Source organism: Brassica napus, chromosome A8 (assembly GCF_020379485.1).
Source record: "Brassica napus cultivar Da-Ae chromosome A8, Da-Ae, whole genome shotgun sequence".
In the NCBI taxonomy this organism is placed as follows: Eukaryota; Viridiplantae; Streptophyta; class Magnoliopsida; order Brassicales; family Brassicaceae; genus Brassica; species Brassica napus.
This window is the reverse complement of record NC_063441.1, coordinates 3,141,048-3,155,194: the sequence shown is the minus strand read 5'-3', so window position 1 is coordinate 3,155,194 and position 14,147 is coordinate 3,141,048.

Below are 14,147 nucleotides of genomic sequence, written 5' to 3'. Positions count from 1 at the left end.
ATAAAAAAATAAATTTATTACAAGATAATTCATTTGAAATAGTGAGGGTGAATATAAATAACTCCAACAACCAATTAGAATTAACTATTATATTATTCTATATTTATTTTCAAAAAAAAGAGTCTCAGACTAACGTACTATTCAGTTTGATTGGTCAATATCTTTAATGTGGGTCCTACTTTTTTGTTTTTCAACTAGTTGAATCCACTTTCTATTTTTCTTTCTTTCAACATCATCACTGTAAGCATTAAACAATTGAATTATGTTTTCAACTGGCTCATTGAACATAGTCTTAGGTGAGGTCTCCCTTCATTGAAAACATATTACTTTGGATCATCGACATGTATTTTTGTTTCTTTCTATCACTATTCAACAGTAAATTTTATAAAGATGGAATAAACGAACAATTTATATTCTCAAACTAGAACCAAAGGCTCCTTGATTTAAAATTTACTTGGCTGCAATTAGGTTACGGGATATTTTTGACCTGTGTCGTGTGTTCTTTTTTTTTTAAATTGTTTTTACATTTTTTTTCTTTCTAAAACATTATGGGATTACCTTATTTTTTTATCTTTGAAAAATGGTTTTAATTTATGTTTAAATTTATTAAGGAAATGTTAGTTTTGGGATTATGAAAAATATTATACTATAGGGACAATTTAGTGATAGTTTTATACCATAGGGACAACTATATTGTTTTTTGTTCTGTTTTGGAAATTTTCTCTTATAACTTTAACTTCAAAAAATCATTATTTATAAATGAATCAACTGAGTTTTTACCTTATATATTAATTATTCTAAAGCTATTTTTTAGGCTACACATTATTTTATTTAGAGAGCTTTGGAGATACAAACCAGAATTGATTATGTCTGAGTATAAAACACTTGTTAGATTTAGAGTTTTTCAAAGAATTGATGAATTTCTAAAAATGAATTGTTAGGTTTTCATATCATCTTCACCTTAATTATTCTTTTAGATTTGGATTAATATCATGTAATTAGTAGATGCGAAAGCATTATTGATTGCATGAATTAGTTTTGATATGCTAAAATGCCTATCTGCAAAGAGATCTGATTTAAAGATTTAGTTAACTTATCAAACATGTTCTTTCTACTTGTCTGAACTGATTGAATCTACAAAAAGATTTGAGATTCTAGGAACTAGACATACATTATCTCTGAAACGAAAGTTGATTGATTTGATTAATGTGATTTGAATTCGAGAACAATTATTCATAAACCTTTGACAATTATTTGATATGCAATTCTGATTTCTTGCAAACTTCCCTGAGTCTAACGCTTTTCTCCATCACTTACAACCGTCTTATTTAATGTACTTTATTGTATTACAACTACTGTTGCCTAGCTTAATTCAAAAACCATAAGGCTATGGTGTGATATGAATCTTTGTGGATTCGATTCCTAAGTACTGCACTACATCTCTAAAACTATAGAGTAGCTCAACGGTAAATTTGAGCATATCAAATTTTGGGACCATTGCGAGGGACTCTTAATTCACCATTAGATTTGGTGTTAGAATTTTGCTAGATTTTTTTTTTGTTTACTTACTATCTTTTCTTGTGTTTCAGGTGCATGCAAAAACAACAAGGAAACACAACTTTTGAATCTTTCAAATCAGGAGCAACTTGAGTTAGCATGAACAAGAAAGCTAAAAGACCAGTGTCGACCGACACCCTTAAAGAGACAATCGATAACAAGCAGAAAGGAGTATCTGAAGAACATTGATGGTTAATACAGTTGGGTTAGTGCCTGAAGAATATTGAGTTCTACACGACCAAGAGGGTCATACATGCAATGAAGCAAGGTAGAACATTGATGTTGTCGGGAATATGATTGCTGAGACAGTTGATGCTTGGAATGTGATTGCTGAGATAGTTGTTGCTAAGAATGTTGGGAATGTTGGAGCTGCTGTTGGGAGAACACTTGGACATTATAAAAGGCATGATCAGTTCTATGCTAACAAGTCTACAATTTGACCTCCACCATTCTAGAGGAATGACTATGAGCTGAAACCCATGTACTACACTTATGTGGGTCAGCACCCTTTTCACTTTCTTCCTCATGAATATCCTATGGACCATCGGACAGGTTTGAGGATCTAGTTTCAAGCATCAAGCTAAATGGAGTCTTTGAAGACTACTTTTTCTACAAGTTGTTCTCATACTCTCTTCCGTGGGATGCAGCTTATTAGCTCAAGCAACTGCAGCCATGATCTTTGACTACATGGAATGACACCAAGAATGAGTTCTTGAACAATTTTTTTGACGATGCAAGGTCCGAAGAACTGAGAAATAAAATCTCTACATTTTTTTCAGGGTCCTACTCAAGCATTCGAGATATTTTGGGTCAGATTTAAAGCTTACCAAAGAAACTGTTCACACCATGGTTTCAGCGATGATTACCTTATGGGTATCTTTTTCAGGGACATTGATTGGAGGAGGTATCAGATGGATTTAGATGGTGCAAGTGAAGAAAACTTCAATACCAAGAGTCCTGAAAAAATAGCTAAGTGACTCATAAAAAACTTGGTACTAGCAACAATACCAAAAATGTATATATATATATTTTTTTTTCAATACCAAGAATGTAGAGAAGCTCTACGATGCCGTTAATTTGCTTTTATACTTTCAGGTACTAGCTACCTACTTTTTATTTAATTAATCTATGAGTCTTATATTGGACCGATCAAGTTAAGTTTAAGTCACAACTCTCACATAATAATGTTAAAATGGTAGAGCAAGAATGGAAGTTTAGCTGTGTGGGAGCCTGCTCATGGGAATACTTGGCTTGAGGCTATGCTACTTACAATTTATTTGTCTTTATAATATATTATATTTTGTTTGGAAATGTGATCAAACTGCAATTTGTATTAATGTAGTGTAGTGGCTGAGTCCCGTGGAGTTTGCCTAAGACACAGTCGTCGAGCTAGAGTAAACTCTTACATATTTCTAACATTTTTGAAAAATCTTGGGTCGGGCTTTACTTAAAAAAAAAAACTGAACTGTGTTGTCATATCCGATATCTTTTAGGTATCTTGAATTAATGTACAGCGTCCGCAATAGTAGCGCTGGTTCGGTTCTTGGAAATGTTTCCAGGCCACAGAAAAGAAGAAGTCGAGAGTTTTATAAGAAAGGGCATCAAATACATTGAGAGTTTCCAAAGGCCAGACGGTTCATGGTATGGAAACTGGGGCGTGTGCTTCATCTTTGGGACCTTTAATGCGGTCCGAGGTCTCGTTGCCGCAGGCAAGACTTACAGTAACTGTGATGCTATCCGTAGAGCGGTTCGGTTCCTTCTAGATACACAAAACACAAAACACAGAAGGTGGATGGGGTGAGAGCTATCTCTCTTGCCCCAATAAGGTATAAAAAAAATCTCTCAAACTCATAGTCTTCTTCTTAATAAAATGTCAACAATGGAAGGAGTATATATATAATATGTTGGCCTAAAAAAGTGCGATTATATATCCTGACTTAATTAATGGTACGGTGGGATGCATAAATATACCCCTTTGGAAGGAAACAAGACGAATGTTGTGAATACAGCACAAGCAATGATTGGTCTAATTATGGGTGGTCAGGTTATAGTGAAACTCATCAACCAGGATTAACATGACATATATATTTGCTACGCACTTACTTCCTACAGTTTTAAATAAAGAAAATAAAAAATGTTATTTTCAGATGGAGAGAGATCCAAGACAAAAATCCATCTCTCTACTTTTAGAGAGAGGATTTTCCTCTCGATAACCCCTGTTCACCGACTTTTATCTTTCACAGGGGATCGAGTTTATCTTTTTTGGTGTAATATAGTTCGATCTTTGACCGACTTTTCTTTCGCGTTGGCGATTTCTGTTTGTGTTTTCAACCCTAAACTGGTATGTTCTTCATATTCTCTTCTTTTGTCGGCTTTGAGGTTGAATTTAATAAATTCGCGTTGGCGATATCTCTTTGCTTTAGACGATTTTGTTGTGTTAATTTTAAATCCGATCTCTTTCCTTCTTTGACAAATCAATATTCCGATCGGTTTATGGAAGTTCTCTATCTTCTCGATAGATAAGCTGGATCTCTTACTCAGAAAAGGTATCAATCTTCGCTTCATGATATTAAGGCGAAGTATCCTTGAGGATAGGAGATCGAGATGATTGATTAAGTGGGGGAGATCTGATGCAGACTCAGATTAGCTGGAGTTTTATCGTTGAAAGCGTTCTGGCGAAGTTTTGTGTCTATCTCCTTGTAGCTTCTCACCGGATTTCATCTCTAGCGCGAAGATGTAAAAGTTTCCAAGATCGTCGGCGAACACGGGAAGGAGGAGCGGTCAAGCGGTGCAACCAGGCGAAGAAAGAGGTTGATGGGTCTCGGTCCGGTGGCTTTCTGGCGAAACCAGAGCCGTTCTCTTCAGATCCAGAAACGTCGATTGCCACACAAGGGTGCACGTGCCGATCATCCGTCAAAGTTTTATTATTAAGAAACACGTGTTTTTCTTGGATCCTTATCCTTTGTATTGGGCTTCGACTAGGCTAAAAATATGTATAGAAATGGATTGCAACCTCTTGTAAGTTTGGGCTTCAGCCCAATTAATAAAACTGCTGACAAAAAAAAAAAAAAAAAAGAGAGACCCAAGACCGATCCATCACGCAGCTAAGATGTTGATTAATTCACAGCTGGAGAACGGTGATTTCCCACAACAGGTGTGACTTTTGTTTTTGTTTTTTTTTTTCTTTTCTTTTTCTGTCAATCATATTCCAGAGTTCAATGCTCATATAAATAACAAATTTCTGCTGCAAGAAATAATGGGACACTACAAGAATATAGTGAAATGGCTAAGGATTTCTTTGTAGCTAACATACATGATCCGTAGCTAAAATCACATTGGCAACGGATGGCGACAGATAATTTCCTTTGCTTCAGCTCCCACGCTAAATTTGATTTGTTGCGAATTTGTAGCCACTTTGCTACGGAATAGCAACAGCAATGACGGTAGCCAACAGCAACGATATAGCTAGAAATCATTCTATTGGTCTTTAGTGACCCTTTTAGCAACAGATTTTCTGCGGCTATATGGCTATAGACTTTAACAACAGCTTCTCTCTAGCAAGTTTGTGGCAAATGTTGCTACAAATTATATGTAGCTAAATATATATGTGGATGTAGCGACAGCTATATTTAGTTTTAAATAAAAATAGATAAAGCAAATATATATTTTTTTTTTGACAGCAAGGCATTCACAGACTCATATTGACTCTGTAAACCAAATCGGCAACTCTGCATCCATATGAACGACGAAAGACGGTTGTTTCCTAGCACTACGTGCCAAGCTATCCGCCCTTAGGTTCTCCGTTCGGGGTACATGGACGACGTCTGAGTTGATGAAGCTTCTTCGTAAAAGCTTGATATCTTCCAGGTAGCTTTCAAATGCTGGCCATTCTTCTGGTTCCGAAACTATTTTCACCAATTGAGAACAATCCGTTGCAAACGTAACCTGAAACTATCGTAAGTTCTTCATACATTCCATTGCCCAAATCAACGCCTCCACCTCCGAGTGAAGAGGTGATAGACACGCCCTTACATTCCTTGCTCCCAATAAACCATCAAAACCCGGTAAGGTACTATACCATCCTTGTCCCGAAAATAGTTCATTCTCTTTCCACGAACCATCTATAAAACACCATCGTCCTGTAGTTTCTAATATAGGTCTGGTCTGCACTTGCCTCTCCCTTCTATGATCAGTGATTACCTGTGCTTCAGCCCAAAGTGTCGATTCTACTTCTGTTAATCTAAGTGTTTCCCTTGGATCAATATCGAGATTACTAAAAACTTTATTGTTCCGACCTTTCCATATATACCATAATATCCATGCGAATTGGTGGTCATCCATCTTTGGGGTAACTCTCCAAAAAAGATGATCCATGTTACCAAAAAATGAACAAGTAGGAAAAGAACTTGGATTCGATGGTATTTTAGATAATGCTCACACTTGACGTGCTGGAGGGCATTAAAAAAATACATGATTTATTGATTCCTCCGGGTCTCCGCATCTAGAACAACAAATATCCCCTTGTAGTCCTCTCCCCCGAAGATTCTTCATTACCGCTATACAACCTGAAAGGAGTTGCCATAAAAAATGCTTTAACTTCGGCGGACACCGCACTTCCCAACAGAAAGCTTTTAACGTATCCACTGTGGGCCCATAAAATTCTGGTGGTTTTTCCTTGTCAGGATAGACCCGTTCAACTTGATACCCTGATTTGACCGAATATTTTCCATTATTAGTGAAATGCCATCCATTCTTATCTTCCATCTGATGTCTACTTAATGGAATACTTTCAATAATTTGTGCATCATGAGGATCCACCAAAGCCTTAATTGCCTCAAGATTCCAAGTTCGGGATTCCAAATTAATGAGGGAATCCACTGTGAGATCCGGGTAACTGTTGTGAAAATTTTTGTTTGCTGGTCTCGGGCGAGTGACTGGGATCCAAGGATCATTCCATACCGAAATAGACGAATATGTTCCCACCCTTTTAATTAGTCCTTTACAAATCAGAGATCTAGCAGAGATCATACTTCTCCAGCCATATGACGGGGAGTAAGATCGGATCGGTTCAAGGGGTGAAGCATTCCTATAGTACCGTCCTTTAAAAACTCTAGAAAAAAGAGTGTTTGGCTTCTCAATCAGCCTCCACAATTGCTTTCCAAGCATCGCCGTGTTAAAATCCATAAGATCCTTAAAACCTAAACCACCACTGTCTTTAGGGAGACATAACTTATCCCATGATTTCCAATGCATGCCTTTTGTGCTCCCTCCTGGACTCCACCAAAATTGAGCTACTGCACTCGTTAGTTTTTTAACTGTAGCTTTTGGTAATCGATAAACAGACATGACATGATTTGGCAGAGCCGTAACCACCGACTTAATGATCACCTCCTTTCCACCTTTAGTAAAATATCTAAAAGTCCATCCATTTACCCTATTATTCAAGCGTTCTTGAACAAACCCAAACACTTGGACCTTAGATCCCCCAAGGCTTTCGGGTAACCCTAGATAAGATCCCATTCCTCCTAAATTCTGAATACCCAGAATATCTCTCAACTCTTGTCGACTGGACTCTTCAATCTTATGTCCAAATTGAATTGAGGATTTCTGAAAATTAATTTGTTGCCCTGAAACAGCCTCGTACTCTTTTAAAATCCTGAGAATAGTTTGACATTCTTCTCTATTTGCCTTACAAAAGAAAAGGCTATCGTCGGCAAATAACAAATGAGAGATTGCCGGACAAGCTCTCGCTACCTTCATACCGGTTAATTGTTTCACCCTCTCTGCCTTCTTGATATTCACAATTAAAGCCTCAGTACACATAATAAATAAATAAGGAGACAATGGATCTCCTTGACGTAGACCTCGCTGGGGAATTATAAGGCCTCGCGGCTGGCCGTTGAGGAGGACCCTATATTGAACCGAAGAAATACATTCCACCATTAGAGTGATCCAGCGAGGATCAAAACCCATTTTGTTAAGAAGGGCCTCAATAAAACTCCACTCTATCCTATCATACGCCTTGCTCATATCCGTTTTAATGGCCATAAACTTATTTTGACATGACTTATTTGTTCTCAGACCATGAAACATTTCCTGCGCTATAAGAATATTATCCGAAATTAACCTTCCTGCAACAAAAGCCGATTGTGTCTCCGAAATTAATCGGGGGAGGCAAATTTTCAGTCGTTGACACAGAACTTTTGATATAATCTTGTAACCCACATTGCATAGACTTATCGGCCGTAGTTCCATCATCCTTGTAGGCCTCTCTACTTTTGGAATCATACAAATATTAGTAATATTTAACCGTGGATCTAAGATGCCTGTAACCAAGAAATTATTCACCATCTCGACCACGTCCTTTTTAATAATATGCCAGGAATGCTGAAAAAACCGGGCTGTCATTCCATCTGGGCCTGGCGCTTTCTCTGGGTGCATCATGAATAGAGCCTGGCGAACCTCTTCCTCTGTTGCTGTTCTCAATAGCATCTGATTCATTTGGGGGGAAATAGACGGTATTATCTCATCCAGAAAATTATCAAAGTCCGTTGGGTTTGTAGTACTGAAAAGACCATCAAAATAATCCACCGCCACCTTCTCAATCCTATTTTCCTCCGTAATCCAGTTACCTAAGTCATCATGGAGTCCCACTATTTTATTACGGACCCTACGCTGCTTTGTTAGAGCATGGTAAAATTTGGTATTGAGATCTCGAGAGGAATGCCACATATCTCCAAAGCAAATAAAGTTCTTAAAAATAAATGTATTATCACAACAAATCATTAATTCTCAAATATAGTAAAAAATATTGTGTTATGTAAGTGCAAAAACAAGAAGTTAGATCTAGTTCCGACACTTTTTAGAAATGACTATAAAATAGCTTTGAAGATGAAGGCGACTACATACTAAGGGCATCACTGGTTTCTCCGATAACACCTTCAAACGCAATTTGTTGGCGTTATGCAACAATCACTCAAACCGCTCTAAACCTCTTAAATTTAAAAGCTGGTTCCAGCTATCGTTTGCGGTTGCGGAAGGGTAAATGTTTTTTTAAACAATATAAATACAAAAATAAAAATAAAATTTTAAATTAAAATAATAGAACTCCTAAAATATATCTATTGTAATTTACTTTACATTATAAAATTTTTGAATAAAAATATTTTCTATAATTTTTAAAAAGTTTAAAATATAATTTTATAAATATAATTTTATATTTATTATAATATCATAATGTTTAATATTTTAATTATATAAAATATAAATATTGTTAATTTATTATTTAATCTTTGTTGTATTTGGTAGTTAACCAGTAATAAGTATTCCGCAAACGCACCAGTTTTTAACCGTAATACCAGTCGTACAAATATCTTAAAACCGTTTAAAACCAAAACTATCCGCATCCGGAAACTCCCACAGCCGCAACCGTTGCGGTTACACCAGCCAGGCCCTAAATTCCATTATCTGCTTCAAAATATTTTATTTATTTCGAAATTTTCTGAACTTAATTAAGAAGAAGAAATAACTAGTTGAAAGAAATTAGCAAGCTGTGAATCTGGTAAGGAAGGTCGCTTACTTAGAATATGATTAACCCCAATTTCTTATTTGGGATTTTTAACTCATGATTCGATATTTGTTTTTAAAACATTTTTCGGTTAAGAGACGTCTCTTACACCTCTTATTTAAGAGACGGTTCTTAACTTTTATTAGTTAAAAACTAAAAACTGTCTATTAGCCGAAACTAAGAATCCCAGTTAAAAGACGGGGTTAATCGGTTGTTGGATTCACTAGGTCGTTTGCGCTCGCATTTCTTGGAAACAGTGTTTCTCATACAGTTCAAAAAGTCGCATCTGCAGAACAATAAGCATTTAAGGCAAGGAAAAAAACTGGTTTAGGATATGCAAATAACAAGGTATTAGACCATCTCCAACCCATCTCTATAATAGAGATCTCTAAAATAGAGGAAAAAATAGAAATGGTGTTTTTGCTCCAATGTGTTCCTCTATAATAGAGGAATGCTATATTTGCCTCTATAAATAGAGGAATGCTATTTTTTTCCTCTATATTTAGAGAAAAAAATAGCATTCCTCTATTTATAGAGGCAAATATAGCATTCCTCTATTTATAGAGGCAAATATAGCATTCCTCTATTATAGAGGAACACATTGGAGCAAAAACACCATTTCTATTTTTTCCTCTATTTTAGAGATCTCTATTATAGAGATAGGTTGGAGATGCTCTTAATTGACTGAAAAAATACTACTTCTTCTTTTTGAGAAAGGGCTTTTAAAAATTACTACAACTTACAACGGGATATTAAAATATCGGATCCAAAATTTTCAGAAAATTTATGAAAATTCTAAGTAAAAATCAAACCATATTGTATCTAAATAAACATAAAAATATGAGGCTTTATTAATGAAGATTGATACTAAATACTATAAGTCCGTATAAGCTTAAAATAAGAAAGATTTTTATCAACGCCCAAAAATTACCTTCAAAACCATAACATCTGATACTTGATAGAGTCTCGCGTTTCAGTGCATACAATTAATCATCACATGCATCACAAAATAAAATAAGACAATAAAAATTATTCAGAGAACGGTTAACGCCGCTCAAGTGCATCCTAATAATCATTATAATCCATTTTAGGCACTCTGTTATAACATAGCAGCGCGGGATAAAATTATATATAAATTACATTTAAGTATTATATGTTTTTTACATATTATAAAATAATAAATTAATGGAATAATTAAAAAAGTTAATAACAATTACGTATATAATTAAATTGGTACAAATACATAAATACATTTTATTAATCCAAACAAACATTTATTATATTTTATATGGTATATAATTAAGTTTAAATGATATTAACATAGATATATAGTATATTTTTAATATTTATATCTCTTAAATAATATTTTATACTCATATTTTTTTTGCTCATTTGTATTTTTTTATAACAAAACTTTAATTCACTGATAACAATTTGTTTTGTGGAATGTTTAATAGTTTTAGTAATTTATAATTTTGAAAAAAAATTCAATGAAAAGTTTAAAATCTAAATATTCAGTTTTGAATATTTGTTCAAAGCAAATTTTAAAAATAAAATATTTATGTATTTTATATAGTATATAATTTATTTTAAAAGATATTAATTCATATTTATATAATATAGATATTTATGTAATATATATATATATATTAATATTTATTAAATGAGACTTTCTACTTATATAATTTTGTAATTATTTGTATCTTGTCATAACAGAAATTTTAAACCATGGATCACAAAATTTTCAATGTGAGATTTTTAACAACTTTAGTCATTTATAGTCATTTTCAAAAATACAAAATATAATATATATGGAAAACTTTAAATTTTTTTATTATATAGTTAATGTGTTAGTTTAATTTATTTTAATAAGTTCAAATTTAAAAAAATGATAGAGGATATAATAATTTTTATCAAATCTTTATTATTTAAAATCATTAATAGTCATATATATTTAGTCACATTAGGTAATTCTGTAATTTTTATTTAAGGAAACAATGAAGAACACTAATGATTAATTTATAGTTAGTTTAAAAAAAACTTATTATATATTTAGATGGACCAACATATTTTTTCTAAAGATTCTAAGAATGATTTTGGTGATGACACGTGAATACAAAAAATGTTATAATATTTTTTCTTAATATATAGGGGATATATAGGGGATTTCGTGCTACCACTTCTTTACTTAATCATTTTTAAATATTTAATCATTTTTGCATCTTCAGCCGAAAATTCACTGACCCAATGATCCATACAATCAAAAGTCCATCGCCCGACGATACAAAGGTCCATACAGCCGCATGTCCACTGTCCACGAACCTAACGATTTACATATCCTGAAGGTCCGGATGACGAAAGATCCACCAACCCAACTAGTCCTTACAACAAGATCCACCAATCCGACTGAATCGTATGACAAAAAGTCGACCGACCCAACCATTTCATACGACTAAAGGTACACCGGCCCAATGCTCCACCAATTGGACGATCCACACTAATAACATTAAATCAATATTTTCTTACTTAATTAAACAAAAAAATTATTTTTTTAAATAAAAAAAGGTGGTGTCATTTTTTTTACAAGAAACCTAAACATATTAAATAGTTATTTCCAACGAGAGTTAAGTCCGAGTGGCAGAGTGCTTACTTTTACCACTAAACCTACAGTTCGTTAGTTTTTTCTTTTTTTTGGACTTCAAGAGGTCATTCTATTACTCAAAATTGAGGTGGTATGGATAACTAAACCGGAATAGAACAACCAGTAAAATGTAACTCCCTATGGAAAGATCTAGCAGTCTTAGCTAAAAAGTTCGAAATCTGATTCCGCGCGTGGAAAGTGAATGATGTTGAAGTCCGGGAAGCATATCTGTAGCGTCTCTATCCTCTCCATTTCTGTCGCAAAACTTGGCCAAACATAAGATTTCTTTATCATTGCAATCAACTCCTTACAATCTGTCCCAAAGGTTTGGCATGGTGAATGTTGAAGCATGTTCTTCATTGCCCAACACAGTGCTTCTACTTCTGAATGCAAGACTGATTCACGTCGAGTGAAATTTCTTATCCTCATAAGCTGAATGTCCCCATAAATATCCATCCAGACCCATCCACATCCACTAAAGTAAGCAGAGGTTGTCAAAGATCCATCTAACAAACAGATATTACCTAAACTTATGACTTGGGGTTCCTCAGTATTGTTATCTTGTACCACTGGTTGTACCATTTCGTTGGCATCAAACCATGCTTTGCATTCGCTCTTTGCATGTCGAACTAGCTCCAAAGGATCTCTGTCTATCCCCCTGAAGGGCTTGTCATTCCTAGCCTTTCAAATATACCAGGTTATCCAGAGATAAGGATCTTTGTCTTGTTTTGGCTCGATAATGCTGTTTTTTCCAGAATAGGTAATCCATATTTGTGTAGACGCTTGATACTGGAAATATATCTGGGCTTGTTGGAGTTTATGATAAGGACCAAACTTGTAGAGCTGACCGGCATTCGAATACGCCATGGGTTACAGATTCTTCTAGGTCTCCACATCTTTGGCAGTAATTATCACACCTCATATTACGTCTTGATAAATTTTTTGTTACTGCCACATGACTAGTTAACAATTGCCATATAAGATGACATATCTTCTTAGGCACCTTTAACTTTCAAGCAAATGCTTGAAGCTTTGTGATACTCGGCTCCAATATTTTCTTTTCATCATGTGTCTTTAATAAATTCTGAGCCACCTAATATCTAGACTTCACCGTGTATTGGCCACTCCTTGTGTAGTTTCAGCAGAATGTATCACGACGATTAGTAGAGCTTATGGCCAAACTCCTTATGAGTAGTATGTCATCAAGATTTACATAGTTCTCCAAAAGACCAACATCCCAATCCTTCGATACCTGGTTAATGAGATCGCTGACTCTCATATTAGGGTGCATAACTGGCGCTAGAGGGATAGCTGGCCTCGTCGGGTTCGTTGGAATCCATGGATCCTCCCATAATTTAACTTAATAGCCTGAATGTATCTTCTGTCTGATTCCTAGTAATAATAACTTCCTTGCAGCAGAAATGCTAGACCACACATAGGATGGGATACTAGCAGAGTTTACTCTTAGTGGCGAACTCAATATATAGTATCTTCCCCTCAAGACCCGGGTAACCAAAGAGACAGAAAATTGAACAAGCCTCCATAGTTGTTTTGCCAATAGTGCCAGATTGAACTCATGGATCATACGGAAACCAACCTCACCCTCCTCTCTTGGTAAACATACCTTTTCCCATTTCGCCCAGTGTATTCTTCTTTTTGGTGGATTCGAATTCCACCAGAATTGAGCAATTGCATTTGCTAGGTTTTCATATATCTCCAAATGGAGCAGAAAAGTAAACATAACGCAAGTCGGAATAGCTAGCTGAATGGATTTGATCAACACTTTCTTCCCTCCTTTTGAGAGCCATCTACTTGTCCATCCATTCACTCTATGCATCAACTTATCCTTGAGAAATGCAAACAGTTTGTACTTGGAACCACTTATGTCTTCCGGTATACCTAAGTAAGTTCCCATTTCTCCTTCGTTTTGTATTCCAAGTGCATCTTTATTCTCTTGTCTAATAGTTGCATTAACCCGCTTACCATTGAGTAAGGGTGATTTATCAAAGTTGATACATTGTCCTGATGATTTACCATATTTCCTGACTACTTTCATTACTTCTTCACATTTACGGGGCTCCACCTTACAGAAGAAAAGACTATGATTAGCAGAGAAGTTGGGATACCGACAGACACGCGCATGTGACGCGCATCCCTGTAATCTCCCCTTGGTTCTCTGCATGATTGAGAAGTCTAGCGAGCACTTCCGTGCATAGAATAAAAATGAAAGGAGACAAAAGAACTCCTTGGCGTAGGCCTCTACTAGAAACAATATTTCCTCTTGGCTGTTTATACATGAGCACCTTATATTTCACCGACGTAATGCATCGTATTATCCAGGTGATCCATGTTTCTGAAAAACCCATCTTACGCATGACAGGT